The sequence below is a fragment of the Vanessa tameamea genome, chromosome 18, assembly GCF_037043105.1.
Source record: "Vanessa tameamea isolate UH-Manoa-2023 chromosome 18, ilVanTame1 primary haplotype, whole genome shotgun sequence".
In the NCBI taxonomy this organism is placed as follows: domain Eukaryota; kingdom Metazoa; phylum Arthropoda; class Insecta; order Lepidoptera; family Nymphalidae; genus Vanessa; species Vanessa tameamea.
The window spans coordinates 1,174,942-1,197,065 of NC_087326.1; positions in this window are offsets into that span (position 1 = coordinate 1,174,942).

Here is a 22,124-nt window from a genome sequence, read left to right on the forward strand (position 1 = left end):
TAATTTCGCAAGCCATCCACGGAACCTCTGTTTCTTTTTCACAGTCCATTTGGCGCAGGTCATTCGATTTTTTATTTTTTTATTTTACCAAACTGCTCCGTACCGTTTTATCGGTTTCAATCGAATGATATATGCAATATTAAATTTAACTAACGTTTCAACGCTGCAGGAAACAGCGTTTTTTTTTAGTTTTTTTTAAAGCCGTTGTGTTTGGATAGGCCCTGAATTGTAATGGCCGAGTTTTGGTTACGAAGTTTCGAATTGGAACGGTGTACAGATTTTTTTTAACGTTTTTTAATAATTGTTTCCTTTTTATTTTTGACATTCGAAGTCATGGAGTTTCGATTGGCTTTAACTAATAATTAGGAAGATTCCATTTGTTTTTATATAATATTATTATTAATTAAATAATATGGTATAAAAGCTCATCGCAATTAATTTCTAGGTCGAGTTACTTGTCTCGAGACAAAATTAAGTATTTTTATAAAAAAATAAAATTATTCAATAAAAAAATATGAATACATACAGAATTATTACAAAATAAAACAGTTAATATAATCATATGTTCATAAGATATCTGTATATAAAGTACGTATTTACTAGTACTTTTGTTGCTGGCTATCTTATGTATTACATTACATTAACAGCCTGTCAATTTCCCACTGCTGGGCTAAGGCCTCCTCTCCCTTTGAGGAGAAGGTTTGGAGCATATTCCATCACGCTGCTCCAATGCGGGTTGCTGGATACACATTTGGCGGAATTTCGTTGAAATTAGACACATGCAGGTTTCCTCAGGATGTTTTCCTTCACCGCCTAGCACGAGATGAATTATAAACACAAATTAAGCATATGAAAATTCAGTGGTGCCTGCCTGCGTTTGAACCCGAAATCATCGGTTAAGATGCACGCGTTCTAACCACTGTCCACCAAAGCAGGAGGGTCGAATACGTTCCAAAATTACAGGAAAGGAAATCTCTCTCCTCCAATGAGATATCTTATTTTATCTACTCTTGACGAATTTCAGGCAAGTGAATCCATTGGCATATAGCTAGTTCATTTAATCCTTCATTGCCTACAAATATCTATTGCTAAAAAATACACAGCAAGTTCCGAAAATTGTTTAAACGTTTATTCAAATCCGTATTCGAATAAAATTTAGAGGTTTCGATTGCCAAATCCCGAGAGGTGGTCGTAAAAAATAATGGCACGGTTTTAACTGCATTTGATGGCAAGCGACTTTGCCATTTACTGCGTTTTTCGATGGAGAAATTTTAATGTCCGAATGCATTTGGAGTCAGCTATAATATTTTGTTTATACTTCGACTGGCTTTTAGCCGTTACTCCGTATGATGCCATAATAGTAATTACTCGATGAAAGGATTTTGGGCAAATCTCTTTGTAGGTTCCACCCACATATTGTACGGCAAAACAGCGACACTTACTACGTGTTCCGTAGCGAACCAGTGTAACTACAGGTACAAGAGATATGACGTCATTAGTTCCCAAGGTTGGTGGTGCATTGCAGATCTAAGGGATGGTTGGTATATCTTTCAATGCCAATGTCTATGGGTGATGATCGCCATCAAGTGTTTATAGAAAATATTTTTTTTAAAAAGAAATAGTTTTATAATTACGTCTCAATCTGTGTGACTTTCCCTCACATCAAATATTTTTTAAATCCCTACTAATAATGAGAAAGCAATTCTGTCTGTTAGCTCTTCACGCTTAATCAGCAAAACCGATTTAGATGAAATTTGGTATGGAAATGTTTTGAGTCCTGGGGAAGGACATAGATTCATGTTTATTAAGAATGTCACCCCTTAAGGGTGTCAAAATGCATGTAGAATTTTGTACGGGGAATCAATCAATGCTTGTATAGGTGTGAAAGGGGGGGAGGGGTAAAGACGCGGTTTCGTTTAGTGTAAAATATATAGCATATAAGCTCGTTAAGAGAAAGTAACGTACGGGAATTAAGTACTGCTTATTGAACTTCATGTTCAATTTGTGTTGTAAAATATTTAAAATCGGTTTATTGTCTTAAAATTGATGCTTAAAATAAAACTTTTGGTTATACTAAAATATATTTAGACTAGCTATCGTCCGCGGTTTCACTCGCGTTTCAACGGTTGGTAGTTAGGTGTCAGGCATAAAAAGGATTATATCAACAGACAGATGGACAGATAGAGTTACTTTCGCATTAATAATATTAGTATGGATTTATTATTCATTCCATTCTGAAATAAGAGCCACAATTCGTTGATGGCTCAAGTCAATACGTCATTAAATCCAAAATGATATTGTTAGTATTGGAGTCGACGTCTCGATAACTTAATGCATCGTACTGGCACGCTTCAGATGCATCTGTCTAACCGATTGTCCTAAATATGCCAATATTCCATTACGACTCGAGGCAGATGATGGTTCGCATCATATTTGCGTCGAATATACCGTTTTCTATATTGCCCCATTGGTATAGGAGATGGCTTATTAGGCTGAAGAATCTGAGGTACAGGATTCAAAGTTCGCGTTTGGTCAATTTAAGTGATTGGATTTTTCTATCATGAAAATCTCTATGGATATCTTTCTCTCATCGTGTCAGACTATCAGCACATCAGACTGTAAGGGAGAAGAAATAGACAGTGCACCTATCTTTGCACAATTCTTCTGCACTGTAATATGCCAAAGACCTATAAAGGTAGAACAAACTCGAATCTCACTGCAGTACTATAATACTTATAAAATGTATATGATACACTTCAAAATGGCGTATCCTAGTAAGTCGGTTGTCAACTATTCACAAGTGAGATTTTTTTATTTACTTTACAACATCCACGGGCTCACAGTTGCCCGTGCCTTTTTTTACGTTTTATTTTTATAAATTGTGGCGTTATTTTATATTTTTACTGAACATCAGCAGATCTTCGCTGGACTTCGAGCTTGTCGTCTTCTTGGAAGACGTGGCCCACACTGGCATATTATTATTATTATTTTTTTTTTCAATTTAAAATAATATATAAATAGTCCATAAAAAATAATATATGATAATATATAATATATAAAAATACTGTATATGGTGATTTTTTTTTTATTTTTTAATCCTAATTACTGCAATCCAGCGGGCCCTGCTCCGTGCTCGATCAGAGAGAGCACAGTCACAAGTGAGATTCGAAGTGAATTGTTGAGCTAGTACTTGTAATTAGACGCTGTAGTAAAAAAATATGAATAAATCATAAACATTGTTGTGTAAAAATAAATTACACAAACCATGGAATCATAGATTTGACGACATCCGTAGTCGAGTAGTGTGTACACCGTTTTTCATGGGTACGCCACTCCGAGGTCCCGAGTTTGATTCCCGAGTCGATGTAGAAAAAGTTCACTAGTTTTTTATGTTCTCTTAGGTCTGAATGTTTATGGTACCGTCGTTACTTCTAATTTTCCATAGCACAAGTGCTTTAGCTACTTACATTGGGATCAGAGTAATGTATGTGATGTTGTCCAATATTTATTAATGTTTATTAATAAATATTATATTCTTTGGGTTCAAAATAATACTAATTTATTTACCCTTTAGACTATAACTATTCAGACTAAACTATAAGAGGGTAGTCACAGTCATAATACAATAATTATAGTTTTTTTATTAATATGTGATGATGGTATCCTTATTGGCTTAAGCTTGTTAGGTTCTAGGATGGGATGATGAGCGATACAAAATTTAATTTTTCAATATATGCGCACATTACAATGAACTAGAAGATTAAAAGTCTCTTGGGAAAGTTTTAATTGAAGTGTAATTTATTGTAATCATTTGTACGACGTTAATCAGACGTTGTCACTGTTTTGTTGACAGAATTGCGCCATTATTGCCTCGGTCATTAGGTCCTTACAACGAAACACAAGCGTTTAAATAACGAGAATATTTTAGTATATACAAGAACGATATGAGCATCCTCGATTCTTGAATGTGCAGGTATCACAGAATGACGTCATACTAAGTCTAATATGACGAATAGCAACCACAATGATAACGAAACACCTGAACACTTGAATTAAATTAGTGTTGGTTTATTTAAAATTTTATGCAATATCGATGTTTTCGTTCATAACTCAATGGTTCTTGCATTTATGTTAAGAGAATGAACTTTAATAAACTGTCCAGACGCCGAGTCACTGTTAACTCAATGGCTTCATTTAGAGACATAAAATTTTAATATCGATATTATTATTATCGATGTTTTAATAATTGTTTTACCTTTATCGTTGAAGCGATTTTGTTTAATTTAATTATAAAGTTAAAAATATTAGAGTTTTAGTAAAGTTTTGCTAGTACGAGTTTACTTTACAAACATTAAGGAACGTATTTGTATACCAGAATATTACAGGTAACAAACATTACATTTTGATAAAAGTGAAGTGTATTTTTTTTAGAATTAAAGTAGTTTTTTTTTTCACTAAAGTCATAATTTCAAGTTTCATCCGCACTTAGATAACCGAAAATCCACAACGGTGCAATTTTTAAGTCAATTTCAGTGGAAACAGTTCTAACCGGCGGTTTTTCCAACCCGATACAACGAGGGATTCAAGTAAAGAGCCTACATATTCCTTAAAGGCCGAAAACGCATCTCAATTCCCCTGGTGTTGCAGATGTCCATGGACGGTGTTAGTCACTTTCCATCAGGTATGCGTCTTGTTTAATTTCATAAAATAAAAAGATAAATATTAAATAAAACTCTAAAAATCATATCAGTCCGGAATTGTTGTGAGAATGCTTGCAGCATTTTTCTGTTGCATTTCAATTCCGAATCAGAAAATGGACCAGATCTCCTGTTATCGGAGAGCCAATAAAATATTTAAGGCTTCATTGTTTTGACTGAAAACGGAACACATATATCATTTGGAATACGAGACGAATGTTTCAATGGTTTCCATGCCATTCTATCCATCACACCAAAGCTATCTTTAAATATTAGGTGCTAACAACACTAATGACAGCAGTAATTCGAGTCTGCGTAATTATTTTTTAATAAAATGCGGGTCATTTTAATTCAACCAGACACATGAGTGGTTTTTATTTTTTTACTTAAAAAAAAATCAAATTAATATAATTTGTTTTTAAGTATCGACAATTTTCATCAGCACATCACTACGTGCCGAGTGCTTCTCAAACTTAACGCATTACCTCAACTGCATTCACGTTTAGTCTAAAACTTACGTCGTTATTACACCTAAAGTACATAATTACGTTCTTTTGTTACTTGTATGAAAAGGTATTATCTTATGACTGGTTAAAATTTATATAAACCTACAAGTACATTAACTTTGGCGGTGGGGTATTTGTAGGTACCACACACTCATCAGGTATTCTACCCTAAAACATAAATATTTATTATTGTGTATCGCTTTAAAGTATGAGCAAACCAGTGTAACTACTCCACAAAGGACTTAACATCTTAGTCAAGGTTGGTGATGTATTGTTGTAGTGTTACAATATCTACCGGCGCCAAGCTCTATGTGCGGTGGTGATCACCTGGTGGTGATCTTGGAAACATAAATGTTCTCCCTTGTACCTGTAGTTACACTGAGTCACTAAACCTTCAAATCGGAAGTCAATAATACTACATATTTTGGTTAGCGGTTGAATATATGATGAGTGGGTGGTATCTACCGAAACGACCTTGCACAAAGCCCACCAAGGAAGAAGGTTCTGTCTAGATTTTCGGCCCCTAAGGCACGCCGATGGAATATATATTAGCATTGAATACGTTAAATATGAATTAGACAACGATATATTTTTTATAAAAAAACTGATTCAAAACTAGCATCATACAACTTGTAGCCGATGAAACTAAGCACTACATAAAAAAAAATTTATACAGGATGTACAAAATATAATTATGATTAACACGAAAATAACATGACACATGATTTGCGGAATAAAATTATAATTTATTTTTAAATAAATAAAAAAAACACGCAGATATAAATAATTATAATGAAACGCGATGTTTTTTTTTTCCATTGAATAAATAGATTATCAGAAGTAAAATTAAGTCCGATTGAGTGAGCAAAAAAACAGTGTTTCACCGTTTCATGTACGCAGAACAATTAATATCACATTATGTATTGTCGACTTAGACATGTGGTCATCACTACCACGGTAATCGGAGAAGTGGTATAACTCATAATATTACAAACTTCTATGTTTTATATTACAAATATAAAACATACAAGTATGTATTAAAATTTTAATGATTTATTTAGCTTCAACATCGCAATAGCGTACTGGTAGCTAAGAGATGTTAAAGTCGTAGGTTCAATGCCGACATCTTAGGATTCCCACTTCTAGCACAAGCTTTAAACTTAATTTGAAAGGTAAATAGGAATTTTAGTAATTCCTTACAGACGCCCCGCACATCTAATTTCCTTAATTCATTAATATCATATTTACATATGTAAAAATCATCTCGCAGTTTCATATATCAATAGATTCGAATTCAATTCAAATTCAATTGAAAATCGGGTATAAGCTAGTGACGTCATTCAGTTGACATAATCATTTAGTGTTCCCCAACTGCTCAGTTTCTCTATTAAGTTTTCTATAATGATAAGATTTTAGTGATTTCTATCTAAAATATATATAAAGTCTTATTATTTATTAATCTAAACCAAATATCCTAATGAACAACTGAAAAGAGAGAAAGCGAGATATATATATATATATATCTTTTTTATTTACTCTTAAACATACAAATAATTCTTAGTCTTGCTAATGAATAATTAATTGAAATAGTTCACGTTATTCATCAAATAAAGCGATCAATTTATATACAACATAAAAAATTAAAATATATAATTTTTAGGTTACACAGTTTCGATACGAGGTGTTAATGTTAAAGAAATTATCGCGTCACAGGCCCGTGAAGTTGCAGATAGGGATCTTTGTGGCCGCTAACGATGGGTTATTTGAGGTTTTATTTTATGGCTTTTTGTGAGTTAATATCGAAACATTTGTTCCCTTAGCTATTTATAACAAAAGGCATCGTATCGCGCTTTTTATGGCTGCATTAATACATTATCAATTACATTAATTAATTATAATATATAAATTAATTTCAATACATTATTAGGTATAAAAAAGACTCATTATAAAATCGATTTGCTGAGCTAATATTTACCTTCAATTTTGTGATTCATTATATTATATTGTTAATGAAAGGTTTTTTTTTTACAAAAATGAAATGGACTTTAGTAATATAGCAGTATTCACTGAATTTTTCATTCGAAGAGTTCCGTTGCATTTTCGAAACTCATTGTTGGTGGAAATATTCTATAAAACGAAAATCAAAACTCATCGCAGAATAAGAAATGTTAGAATGTGACATGCGACATTGACTGTTATAATTATAACAGGATACATGTATGAAGACGGTTGTCTAAATTTCACGAGTGAGTTATGTAGTGAATTCTTACAGAATAGCAGTACTATTCTTTACGAAATTTTAATGAAATGAAACCTCTTTCGAATATAATAATATTTTTACAAATTTATCTATATATGAAGGATTTATATCGGAACACACATAAACAAATATATAAACATCCAAATTGAGAGACTCCTCCTTTTTTGAAGTCGGTTGAAAATATACTAGAAACAGTAAAGGCCACCAACGCATTTGCAAGCCCCCCGGTGTTGCAGATATCCATGGGCAGTGGTAGTCACTTTCCATCAGGTGAGACTCCAACCCCCATAGCATAAAAAAGTATACGTTACAGTTAGATAAAGATCTAGTACAAAGTATTGGAGTGAGCCAGCCATTGTAGGTAAAAAAAGGTTCACCGTCCTCTCATATTCTAATTCCAGATAAATCTTTATTGAATATAGAAGCATTACCCTTCCTAATCGATTGTCAGAAATCTATAATCGGTTTGTAAAGAAACACCTGATACCTTAGATAAATCAACAATATTCACAAGTCACAACCACTCTGTTGAAGCAGCTTTCGCCGGCGGTTTATCAGAACCGCTCCGACTTGGGAAACTTCAAGAAAAGAGCCTACATATTTCTTAAAAGCCGGAGTTAGTCGCTTTCTATCAGGTAAGCCTCCTGCTTGTTTGCCACCTGTAACATAAAAATAAACATGTCGTTTGGAATCTTAAAAAAGTTTGAATACAACATAACGTGGAGACACGTTATTTCCGCCTATCTTCGTCCATTTAGACGCCTTCGGGAATACTTTCGACCCTTCGAAAAAATACCCTATTCGAGTTTTATATCGATATCAATAAGATACAGACACTGACGTTATTTTTCAGCTCCATGAAGAGGAACCGTGGTCTTCCCAAAATATGTCAAAGTCAAATCAAAATATTCTTATATAGGCAAATACAAAACATAGATATTTTTTCGAGTCAGTTCAGTGAACTCGCAAGAATTATTTTATTTATATTATTATGTTATAAGCTCGAATAGGCTAATGACTTTTTTATTTTTGTCTTGTTTTATTGTTATGTTTTTAATTTTAATTTAGTTTAAATATGTATCTCAGGTCTTTTTTATTTTTGTTATTATATTCTAATTAGATAAATGCCTTACTTACGCTTTCGGTTATAAGTGCCTGTAATGTTAGTGATAAGGTCGATGAATAAATAAATAAATAAATTTATAACGTTATAGAATATAGATTACGTCTAGAATATTCGGCAAGAAAATCAGTACACCACAGTTGTTTTTCTTTCCCAGATAAAATGTATTATAATATATTGTCTGTATCATATGGAAATTAATACTTTTTAACGCCTTTGATAGTTCATTTAGTATTCTTGGTGTTTCTACGGATTAGTTACAAAATAAAAAAACATGATATCACATATTAAACACCGATGTATTCACACAGGACAGAATATTCCGCATTTATTTATAATACTGTAATTGGTCTGTGAATTAATTATTGGTGTTGCTTAAGAAATGTACACTTAGACACACATATACGCGTTGCGCAGAGCATATTCGCGTGTAGGCACATGCAAACGCACTGTGCGCTATTTTTTGCGCGATTATCCGCTGTGATTCTTTCCAGATTCGAGCGATCGGTTTTTAATTGAGTAATTTCCTAGTAATAAGGAATAATATAACTGATAATATGTCAATATTAATAAGTAATATGAAAATTATATTAGAAAAAAAATATTTAAAGGATATCAAGGTAAATGTATTCATACGTTGTAAACGATACAATAATACGATAATTACATCAGCACAATCTATTTAATCAACACTTATTACTATAGTTTAACTGTATAGTTACCCCTGACTTTGGTCACAATTTAGTTTTGACTTTTGATGTGATGATTTTTTATTTATTTTTATTTTGGTAAGATTGTCTTAATATAAAACTTATTACAAATTACATTACCTGGATTCACGTGTAACAAAACTTAAATAGACAACTCTTTTATAATTACACTATATGCACATATATTTTGAATTTTGCCTGAATCAAAAAAAAAAAATAGATATATGACAACGCGTTTGTGTAATCCCAAATATGACACTTTGAACAGATTAGTAGATCTTACTGTTAAAGTTTTCTCAAAATAAATTAGTGATCCGTCACTTTTAAACCAGTGGGTGCAGGTCATAAATCAAAATTGCAGAATCTATTCGTCATTACCTAGATAACTAAACGAAAATTTCGTCTAATTTGTAGACCCGATGTCTTATAATTTTAGCTGTCTGTTTGCTAATCCGTCGGTCAGTTTGAAGGATGACTGAACTCGAATAATAACAGGCCCAAGGGGCATAACTTTATAGTTCTCAAGGTTGTTTTGGTATTGGTGACATAAATAATGATTAATATTTGTTACAGCGCCAGAGGTGGTGACCACTTACCGTCGTGACCCATTTGTCAGTCCACCTACCTAGAAAAACAAAAAAAAGTCAGCAGAATTTAGAATTTATATATTTGAGACAGACGATGCAAGTGTTGTATTATATATATGTAAACTGACATTAAAAATTATGTCACCGTTGAGATATTTTTCTCACACAATTATTTCCCACTTACCATAAGCTACCTACGAGTAGCATCTCACGGCCGCCGTTCAGTCTATCGAAGGCATTACCTTTTAAAGGTGAAATAGAAAAAACAGTCAAGCACTTCCGTGAATTACGGCTGTCAGTTGTGTTTGAAATATTCTATGAATTACTAGCCGTTAACCGCAATCCTTTCTGGACTTGAATTAAATATTTAAAAAAAAACAAGATATTTGTTACTTGAAAATATATATATCATGACTGTCATAGTTTCGTTGAAATATATGGCTTAAATTTGTTTCACAATTTATACGAATTTGCAAAGTAATCATTCAAAATTGAAATACTGTCAAATGGACTAAAATATGATGCGTACGTAAGTGTTAAGCACCGCTCATATGGGCGAATGTCCCTATTCTAAGAATTTAATACTCTGGGAGAAATGAAACCAACAAGCCTGTTGCCAGTGGGGGCATTCAGATTTTGTCTTTTCGAAATATTCTTTCATTATTAATCGTTGGGCTGGTACTGGTGCCAATCAGGGTAAATACCAGGCAGTGGTCATTGTGCCCGGGTTTGAAGGATGAGTTCCTGTGTAACTACAGGTATAAAGAACACAGCATCTTAGTTCCCAAGGTTGGTAGTGCACTGGTAATGTAGTCGTTATAGCGTCAATGTCTATAATGGTACCACCAGATAACCCATTAGTGTGTCTACCTACACGAAAAATTATTTAGAAAAAAGAATGCATGTAACACAAAAGATATAATTTCGTTACCAACATCCGAACACGAACTTTTGCATTTATTATCTAAGTAAGATTAATTAAAAGAAAACATTAAGTACATTTACGAATATTAGGCAAAGACCAGATGTTTCCGGGGATTTTGTCCCGAGTAATTAACTCTGTTCTGCGCCATTACGATTCTAACAATTTTTAAATAAAAAAAATATTCATTTAAGCAATCGTATAAATTGGAATCAGCCTATTAATTAATTTAGGTCTACATTAACTATTCACACATTATAAAATATTGAAATTAATAAATATAATATTACATTAATAGTATATATTATTGAAATAGTAAACATTATTAACATATATATCCCAAAAAGTACCCTTGCGAAGGTGGATTTTATTCCATCACACTTTACTGCGGTAATAATAATGTACATTTAATTCTGAAAGATGCAGTTTGTCACGATGTTATACTCGATCTTAAGAATATTCGGACCGTGTTCTGGAAAATATCTTTCAAAGAATCACAACTAAAATATATTAAGATTTATAAGAGAAAATCTATTTTATGAAATGAAATAGATGAGAAATGTCTTTAAAATAATAAGCATAATACAATCTCGTCTAGGTAGGTAACACCCACTCATAACATATTCTACCGCTAAACAGCAAATCTTAGTACAGTTATGATCTGATTTAAAGGTTTCGTATACAGTGTAACTACAAGGGTACATACACAAAAGGGCACAAAGGGCCTTAACTACTTCGTTCCCAAGGTTGGCGGTGCATTGGAGATATAATTAAAAATAAATTAAATCCTTGTTACATGTGGTGTTTACCTATAATGAACTTATCATTTTAGTTTTAGTAGTTTATAAACATAAAACTGTAATAGACATATACAAATGCTATGTTGTTGGTGAACCAATACATTAAAATATATATATAAAAGGAACGGGTAATATTTCTTAAAGCGTCAATAGCGGTAATGGTACGTGGTAGTCCGCATACCATTAGTCACGTGTATGTGGTAAACCATATACCATTATAATAAAAAAAATACAAGAATGTTTTTCTCTGTTCAATCTCAACTATCTTTATTAGTTCTTCTGTGCAATTATAAAAAAAAAATAAAAAAAACATCAATTGCGCTTCTCCGAGTTTTTAGCTACAAACATCAGTTTAGCTGCAATTTTTATGGCATAGGTAGCAAACGTGCTGGAGGTTCATCTGGTGGAAAGTGACTACCACTGCCCGTGGACTGCAATAGCGTCTTCAAACAGAGGGGGGGGGGGGGGTCTTAAAATAAATATTATCAAAACAATTTAACAAGTGAATTAAGATTGTTCTTGTTAAAATGAATCCATATAAACGATTAATCCTAATATATAATAAAAATCAATCTAAAAACAATCAAAGAATTCTAAATAATTCTTTGGATAGCATTGATATTTTATAGTTATTGTAAAAATGTTTACAAATATAACGCTAATACCAAAACGGCGGTCACTGTGTATGGAGAATCAACTTTTTCATATTTCCTGACTATTGACATAAGTTTATATTTATTGAGTCATATAAATTCTTATCTCAATATAGATATCATCAACATAACTTTTTGCAAATGCAGTCGTAATTAATGTTTATTATTTATACAGCCAATTAAATTTATTATTTTACTGTTGATTACAATTGTGTAGATATTATCTATCAAAACTCAATAATAAAAGGGAAAGGTTGATTTTGATCAGAAGTGGAATATTAACTGTTAATTTATTTTTCGAGGAGTTTGTCTTAGTTCTTATGTTTTGAATTTTATTGTTATTTTATCGATGCGACTAGCCTGAACCCATCGGTAACTTTATACAGAAACGACGTGGTAACTCACTTTTGCGTATAATCTAATTTCAAATATCAAACTTGCATATAAATGTTCAACATAAATAAACGCTTTGAGATGAGTAAAAATCGATATAACTGTCCTTTATTCATAAGTAGACCCCTGAACACTGATTTCCATATTTTTTTTTTTAGCATTAGCAGCCTGTAAATTTCCCACTGCTGGGCTAATGGCCTCCTCTCCCTTTGAGGAGAAGGTTTGGAGCATATTCCACCACGCTGCTCCAATGCGGGTTGGCGGAATACACATGAACACACAGAATTTCGTTGAAATTAGACACATGCAGGTTTCCTCACGATGTTTTCCTTCACCGCCGAGCACGAGATGAATTATAAACACAAATTAAGCGCATGAAAATTCAGTGGTGAAAATTCAGCCTGGGTTTGAACCCGAAATCAACGGTTAAGATGCACGCGTTCTAACCACTGGGCCATCTCGGCTCACCACTGGGCCATCTCGGCTCACCACTGGGCCACCTCGGCTTTCCATATTAATAACATAATAATAAATTCAAATAACTTCCGTTCATCCCCTATTTTACTCTCTTAGCTTACTCTCTATTAAACTTTCATCCTATAGTTCACCCACTTCGGTGATGAATGTTAAAAAAGGCTTTTGTAACTGTTTTCAACTTATTAACGGAAGCTAAGGTATCGATTTCCATATTTCTAACATTAACTGCAAATTTGAAATCCTGATGAAAAATGTAATGCATGCTCTTCCTAATGGTTCAAATAGCGCATTTTATGTCGGTCAGTCGTTTTAAAATTTAATTAAAAGATTGATCTTAATTGATCTCACTCAATTCGAGGAAACGGTGGAACAATATAAAGTACATTTTGTTAAATAAAAATATACATTACATACCTAAACATAAAATGAAATCTTACTAACTTGTATAGACTTCTCACAATTATAACCAAAAATGTATTTGTAATATATTTATACATTTAACAAAATATAACAAATTTATTCAACAAGCTTAAGATTGAGATGTACTCTTAATAATTGGACTCCTTTATATTGTATGTTGTTAACAAATAATTAAACTTCAAAGGTATAAAGTTTCGGTACAAGTAAATTCTAGGTCGTTCATCTTGAAAACTAAACTGACGATGTAATCTTCATCTTAATCAATCTTGATCAATCTTTCTTATCCTCTTCATCTTGTGTAACATTGGCTTTAGATAATACTACTGTTACAACACAAATACATAACGATATTTAAATATTTAGAAAACGAATTATACATATAATTTTATTATTATACTTTAAGGGTAATAATAATTACGTAGGTACGTACCACCCACTCATCAGATATTCTACCGCCAAACAGCAGTAGTCAGTATTGTTGTGTTTCGGTTTGAAGGGTGATTGACCCAGTGCAACTACAGGTACAAGGGACATGACATCTTAGTGCCCAATTTTGGTGACACATTGTTGACGTAAGGAATGATTAATATTTCTTATTGCGCAAATATCTATGGCAGGTGGTGGACACTTACCATCAAGTGCTGCAATTCGCTCGTCCGCCTACCGACATAAAAAATAGAGTAATAACTGCTGAATTTATTGTGGGGTGGGGGAACCGAAATGGTTAAAATGGAAGCCTAAGAGACTACTTGAATAATATTTTGATTTTTTCATTCCGTTATAACTGAAGATGCTTACATAGATACTTAAATGGCCCCTTAGAGGCTCAGGTAGCGCAGTAAATATAACATGATGGATGCTTACTTAAGATTGCGGGTTTAAAACCGGGTAAACAACTTGTTTACAAGTGCTTAATGTATGTTTATAATTAATTTTGTACTCGCGAAGGAAACATCGCGATGAAATTGTGGAATAAAACTCTTATATGTATGTTTATATAGGTGGTCAATATGCAAGCCTGACTATCAAGGTTTTAATAAAAAACAATTGTTAACATCTAATCAGAGCCTTTAAATTCACGTTATACGATTTTCATAAGGATCAAAGAGATTTACTAATTAATATAATATTTTTATGTAAAATCTTATGAATTTAATTTTAACTATTGTGGTTCCAATAACCTTCTTGACATACTTAAATAGCTGATATCTAATTTCATCTCCAGCCTCCAGACCAAAAAACGTAGTATTAAAACCCGACAAGGAATACATGTACTTCGTATTTAAATCTAGTACTTGAGTAGCATTATAACAGGAACTTCTAGCTTTAACCTTTCTATTCTAAGTTTTAATACCATACAATATAAACAGAACCCAACCACATAAACATACACACATACATGCAAAACAATCAGTCACGTATTTCCATGTTATAAATTACGCAAAATTTAAACATAAATACGTAATCGAAACGCATTTGTCCGATAAACTTTTGATCTTTGTTAATAATATACCTACTATCTGCGATGTAATGAGGTAATGCGATCGATTTAATTGAACTTAAACGTGTGTTTTTATTATTAATATTACCATTAAATGGGTTAAGTCTTCTTATCGCAACTACGCAGTGCATTTATCGTCAGCGGTCCTAACGTTGACAGATAATTTGAAGCGTGTTATGCAATATTCGTTTTAAAAAACTAAATAATTTTATTTTTACTCATAATGTATTCTAATATTTTTCAAATAATAATTTGAAGGCATTGCTTGAAAACTCCGATTTAATTTCAATACGATATTGATAGATTTGGAGAACTATATAATAGAAGGCATTTGTGCTGTTAAAATTTCTTTCCTGAAAGGCCGGCAACGCACCTGTAAGCCCCCCGGTGTTGCAGATGTCCATGGGCGGTGGTAGTCACTTTCCATCAGGTGAGCCTCCTGCTCGTTTGCCACCACTAACATAAAAAAAAAAAAATGGACCTCGTTATAGGCTACCAGCCCTACTTGTACTTGTGATAGGACTTTGTTCAAGCCTGTCAGGATACATACAGCCTGTATCAGTATCATATACTCTACCAATCAGCAATACTTATTTGTATTGTTAAGAATTGTTATGTTCTGGTTTGAAGAGTGAGTTGGCCAGTATTACTGAAGGTACAAGGAATTTAAGAACTTAGTTTCCAAGTGTGATCCTACGCCAATTTCTTTGAGTCGCCTTCCAATATCATAGAATAAAATAATTATTTACGAAGATTCTCCTTTAAATCACTTATATCCTAACATTGTCTTGAGCTTTAATTAAAAAAAAAAAAGAACAATATTTAAAATCTTTGTGTTTCATTACGAAAGGCACGTCGTATTAAAATTAAAATATGAATAAAAGTACTAATACTGTCGATGTTATTGTATCTGTTTCAAATCACTAGACTTCGAAACTATTTAACTTGTAATTATCATAAAATTTTGCACATTTAGTAGTTATTTTTCGTGAAGAAGGTTTTAATACTTTAACTTTTATAACATCTCGTGGGCCAATCCAATAATGTAGATTGCTATACTGTCTGTCAATAAAACAAGACAAGCACATTAAAATGACATCAATAAAATTATGATATTATATTAAGTACTTGTGTGGTTGTAGGATTTTGTACAACCCCATCTAGGTAGGTACCACCCGATCATCAGATATTCTATCGCCAAACAGCAATACTTGGTATCGCTATGTTCTGATTTAACGGGTAGTAAGTCAAAGCCATTTTAATACAGGCACAAGAGACATAACATCTTAATTTGTGTACATATGTTTATTTAAAATTGTTTAGTATTAATATTAATAATAGCTACACTTTTAAATGGTTCCCTCCTGCATGAAACCATTTAACAAACAGCGCCGCACTCACGCCTTATTGTCGTTTTACTTTTAATTATTACTATTTAAACCTAATTAATTGTAGTATTTCGTTTTGTAGTAAACATTTTCACCATATATTTATGAATATAATAAATCGAATAACGTCTGTATGTTAAATGTTACAACAATAAATTTATATTGAGTTTGAAGGGTGAGAGAGCCAGCGTAATGAAAGGCACAAGGGACATAACATCTTAGTTCCCAAGGCCGGTGGTGCATTGGTATTTTAAGAAATGGTTAATATTTCTTATGGTGTATGGTGTATTCTTACCATTAAGTGGCTCATGCAAGAGTCCACCTCCCTTTTCATAAAAAGAAAAGAAAAAAAATATACTTCATATTACTTGTACCTACAAATAAAATATAATAATTATATACAAATGAATTGGGTACATAAGAACAGAACTTGTATGCTTGTATGTATGACCACTAATTATAATAATTGTTGTGTTTAATTTTGAATGTAATTACTAGATAGCAGTAGATAAATCTTACAGATATTATAAATGCGAAAGTTTGGATGTATGGATGTTTGTTACTTCATCGCGCCAAAACGGTTCAAATGATTTTAATCAAATTTGATACAAAGATAGATTACTGACTGGAATAAAAATAAAAAAGAAATAAAACGTCGTTAGGATCAAGTCCACACGTGGAAAATGAGAATCTGCCATGTTTATTAACCAACCCGCATTGGAGCAGCGCGGTGGTTAAGCTCCAAACCTCACCTCAAAGGGACGAGGAAGACGTTTCCCAGTAGTGGGATTTTTATATTATTTACACTTCCATGCCTCCAGTCTTAACCTTTAATAACTGTATCATATACATACTTTTTATCATATCATTTAATATATTTAAAATACCATTAAAAAAAAAACTTTATTCAGGCCTTTACTTTACACTTTTGAATCATTTTACAGAGTTATATTAAAATCAAAGCTACCGTAATGTAGATTCCAACGAGTAGAAACGGCAATAAACTCAATAATTGTATTAAAAATCAATAAAACTGTAAAAATATTTTCATGATAATTTTTAAACTAAACAAGAATTATTCCAATCGAAATAGGGAAACAAACTAAGCCGATAGTCAAACGTGACTAACGTCCCGCAGTTCATAATGTCAATACCGAATAAGATTAGTGCGTAGTATCGAATATTATAAATAATACAGCTGCAAAGGTCAACGGTAGGCGCGATAATGTCTGACATGGTATCAATCAATCATTGGATAACCCGCGAGTCAATAGTTTACACGAGGTAAATGGGGTAGCGTCAGCACAAAAAAAAAATTGACAGAACAATCTTATTAATTATGTAGGAAATTGTAATACGTTGCTACTTTCGAAGTTTTAATTATTTTTATGCAGAATATAAAAAAAAAAAATTAAAAATTAAAAATTAAAAAATTGTACATAGTTGATGACGTAATGTCAATAGTAAAAGGCTGTATGTACTCGTTTTCGTGCCGACTTAACTCAACATAAAGCGTACTTCCAATATTTAGGTAGTCTTATAAATATTTTTTATGTAAAATTTCTCTTCAATGTTACTTGTAAGGGCAACTTGATAAAAAAAGTATTGATTTTTGTTTTTGAATGGAATAGAATATTATTCTGATATGTCTTATAATTGGCTTAATGTTGACTGTGGATCGATACATTGTTCTTTTGTTTTCGTGGTCAATTAAATAAAAACACAAAACATCTGGTCTTGTGTTTTTATTTAATTACGTTTATTAGTTTAGTCCATGAAATATTATTGAAGTAGTCTACTTTAGAAATTCAAGAATAATATTAAACATCCGTACGCTTATATTCGGATTTGAAGAGAGCAAAACAATATGGCAGCGAATTGACGGTTATTCCTTAAAATAAACAAAAAACAACACAATATAGTCATTGAAAAATACTCATTGAAAATTTTTTTTACTGACCGTACAATTCGATCTGATTACGATAGCAATAGTGGTCTTCAGCTGATAATATCTAATTAGCACGCATAATAGCAATACATCGCGTTTTATGTACAGCTGTACATCAAAATAAATCGATGTCAATGTACACGCACCCCTCCAAGATTACCTACTCAGATGTCTATTATACGTCTTATCATGTTTATTACACACTCGTCCGTTCGAGAATCGCTTATCTATGTTATGTCGATCATATACCGCCCAGTTGGTCAATTGGCTAGCGTATGCTGCTGTGATCCTCGGTTCAATGCCAGGGTAAAGCAAAAATTATTAAGTTTCCTTTTAAGAAATTCTTAACAGTCTAAAGTTGGTAGTTTTTATACCCGTGCTTGAGAAAACTGGTAGAGCCGTTTTGTTCATTAAAATAATACTTTAAATGTTCGGGTTCCAACGCAGGACTGATTGGGAACAATGATTGTTAATAGTAACATCGTCGTGAAAACTGGTTTATTTGATAAGAACTGCTTTCCGAAACTTTGGTTTGAAATATTGACGTTTAAAAAATGCTTCATTGTATAGTTTACTTGAATAAAATACAATTGCTGAGATTTGATTTGGTATTGTTCCTCTTTCTGGTCTAAAATATTATATTATACTTATTATATTATAGCGGCTAGAATCCCTTGAAAAAAAATGTGTCAAAAGGTCATCCGTATTATTTAATTTAAAACATTACTCAATACGTTATCAAAACTATATGAAAATGTATCTGATAGTACTAATTGATGCCGTAAAAACATATTGTCTAAAACATCAAAGTCATACAACAGTTGCACAAGGAGTAAGATAATGAGATTAATGAATCACGCTTTTCCACTGCGTATTAAATATATATGCAGTTGTTAATACATATATAATATTATCATATGATACATAAATAATTGTGTTATTCGTATTGGAGTTATATCGTTTATTTCGGTGCGTGGAAACTACGTAAAAAGGAGTTGGTAGAGTTACGATGACCTGCTTGCTTGAAACCGAACTTTCTTAAAAATGTTTTTCTGGTGATTTTTTTCACCAACACAGCTAACTGAGGATCGCGCTGTTGTGATCAATAGTTTGGGATGGACTCTATTTTACACTGAAACCTCTATACACATAATCAATATTTGATGTCGTCAAAATGAATAGATCTACTTCAGAATTATTTTAGGTACAGCAGGCATAATTGCAGATAATTGTAAGCTGTAAATAAACAATAAAAACACATTTTGGCCAGTGACTACTATTTACGATTCAAAAGATATTTAAGTAGACTAGTTGTCAGAAGTGCACATATAGTTCTATTTTTAAATATATAACATTATTCTTACAACATTTAGGCTTTCGAACCACTAATAAAACCGATTTGGCTTCGTACCCTAATGTGAAATTTTTATTCGCCTGTTGATCATAACTGTTCTTTATGGGCTATTACTTACATACATCATATTATTTCTTGAATGCTTAACCATATGGCTCTTTAATTTTGCAAGCATTTGTCATTTTTATGGCTAATAGATGATAATAATGGAACTAGATATGAAGATGTGTGTTAATAAATATATCCCAAAAATTGAGGATATTTAACAAAATTACTTAACCCTTTCCCTGTTCCGCCGATTACACATGCATGTTGTTTAACTATTGTTTCGCCTATTTGGATAGGGAACCTGTTAAATTATGCAGAGAAAATCGTGCAGTGAATAGAATACGTGAATCTTAACAGTAAGGTATGTAAACTTGCTCCGTGGTGAAGGAAAACATGATGAGAAAACCTGCACGTTTAGGAAGAAATTCTATGACATAATTATCATCCAACCTACATTACAGCCGATTAGTGGACGAAGCTTAAAACCTTCATAGAATATATCTTTGCTCAGTAACATGATCTTACTTTTTAATTCACATAGCCAGAAATTACGCACACGCACATAGTTTTAGCGTCAAGGGTCGAAACATTAATTAGAAAATTTACAAAACTCTGTACGAAAATGTCTTTAGTAATTAAAATAGTTTAAATATATAGTATAACTTTAAGGTCAGTCAACTAATACCATATAAATCTTTGTAACGAGGGAAGAGGATTACAAAACTGATTTATTTTCAACCCGTTATACCCTATTAAATACATTAAAACAGTTATTTGTAAACCACAATAGAGCAAGTTAAGCGGACATTGTCAATCCATCTGTACCTCAGAACAGATAATCTCATAAAACTGACATCAATATACTCAGAATTATATATATAATCATGATTAAATTAAAATATCTTATTTCATTCATAGAATTTTGTCAACTGTACTGGCCAGAAGGTATGTGCAAATTTGCATAGATGTTTGTCTGTTACCTAACTCTCATTGTCCTGGCAATTTAACATGATAGAAAAGAGATCACAGACAGGACAAAGAGCTTCACGTACTTGCCGAAGCACGTCTGGTATAATTCTGGACATATTGAAAATTCCGAGCTACTAAAGATATTCACTTCTGACTAAAGCAATTATACTCCAAACTATATACAATAATGCTTTTGTGAGTGAGTATTGTAGTAAAGATAAAAAAAAAAAATTATTACTTGCGTGCAATTTCACAATATTTAATATAACACATATGTTTTTTATTGTACACATATATCAACTTTTATTTATATTTTGGCACAAATGAGTACATACGTATATCTACGCCAAGGAAAATAAAAAGTAGAGAATATTCGTAGACCAAACAGCCGCACTTAACACAATACATTGTTCTGCCACATCAACATTGAAGTCCTTAAATTGTCTTTATTTCGTGGTTTAAATAGATGTCATTTCTCCAGTTCTCTGTTCTAAGATCTCACCAAACTCGTACATTCGGTTTGCGGTGACGCACCTTTCGGCAAAACTATAAATGGATGATTTAATTAATTCCACCAGTTGTCCAACCTTAAAGTTTATTCACATTAAAGAAAATGTTGTTGATAAAGCTTGGAAATTATTTATTAATATTTATAAAACAGTTTACTAAAAGAGAGTTAGAAAGATAAGAAGCAAAGCCATTGAAGATATCGTTTAATATTTTAAATCAAAGTCAGTTTTAGTTGAATGGGCGTTTTTATGATATAAATAGGCATAACGAGACCTACCAGTAGCGGCCCCGCGGCACCCCTCCGCGCCGGTCTTAGCCGTGGCCGACGAGCAAGCTCAAGCCGGCCCCGTTGCCCAGGGTACACCACGAGGAGGTGACTGACATGTATCCCTAGAAACCAACACCTAACCAGATCTACAAACTAAAAAAATTACGTAATCTATTTATTACTTCAACGTGTTAGGTCATTGATCTATGAATATATTGAGTATCACTTCTGGTGACGTTGTCCAGTCCTGTCTCGGTAAATAAATCACTCATGAAATTGCTAAACATTAATAATTTATATTATTGTGTTCTGACTAAAAATTTGAGTTAGACAATAATTACAGTCTCAAGGGATATGTTGACTGGAAAATAATATCTTAAAATTCAGATATCTATGTTTGGACGTGAATTTTCTATTATATTTTGTGAAATATCGGCATTTCTAGCTCCAAGATTTTTCTCATTTAAATATAATTTTTGCGGTATAATTATTATTCCTTATATACCTAACAATAATTTTAAAGTATGCTCTAAAGTTAATGATTCTCATTCATAAATTTAAGCACATACATCACAAAGTGAGCTATATAA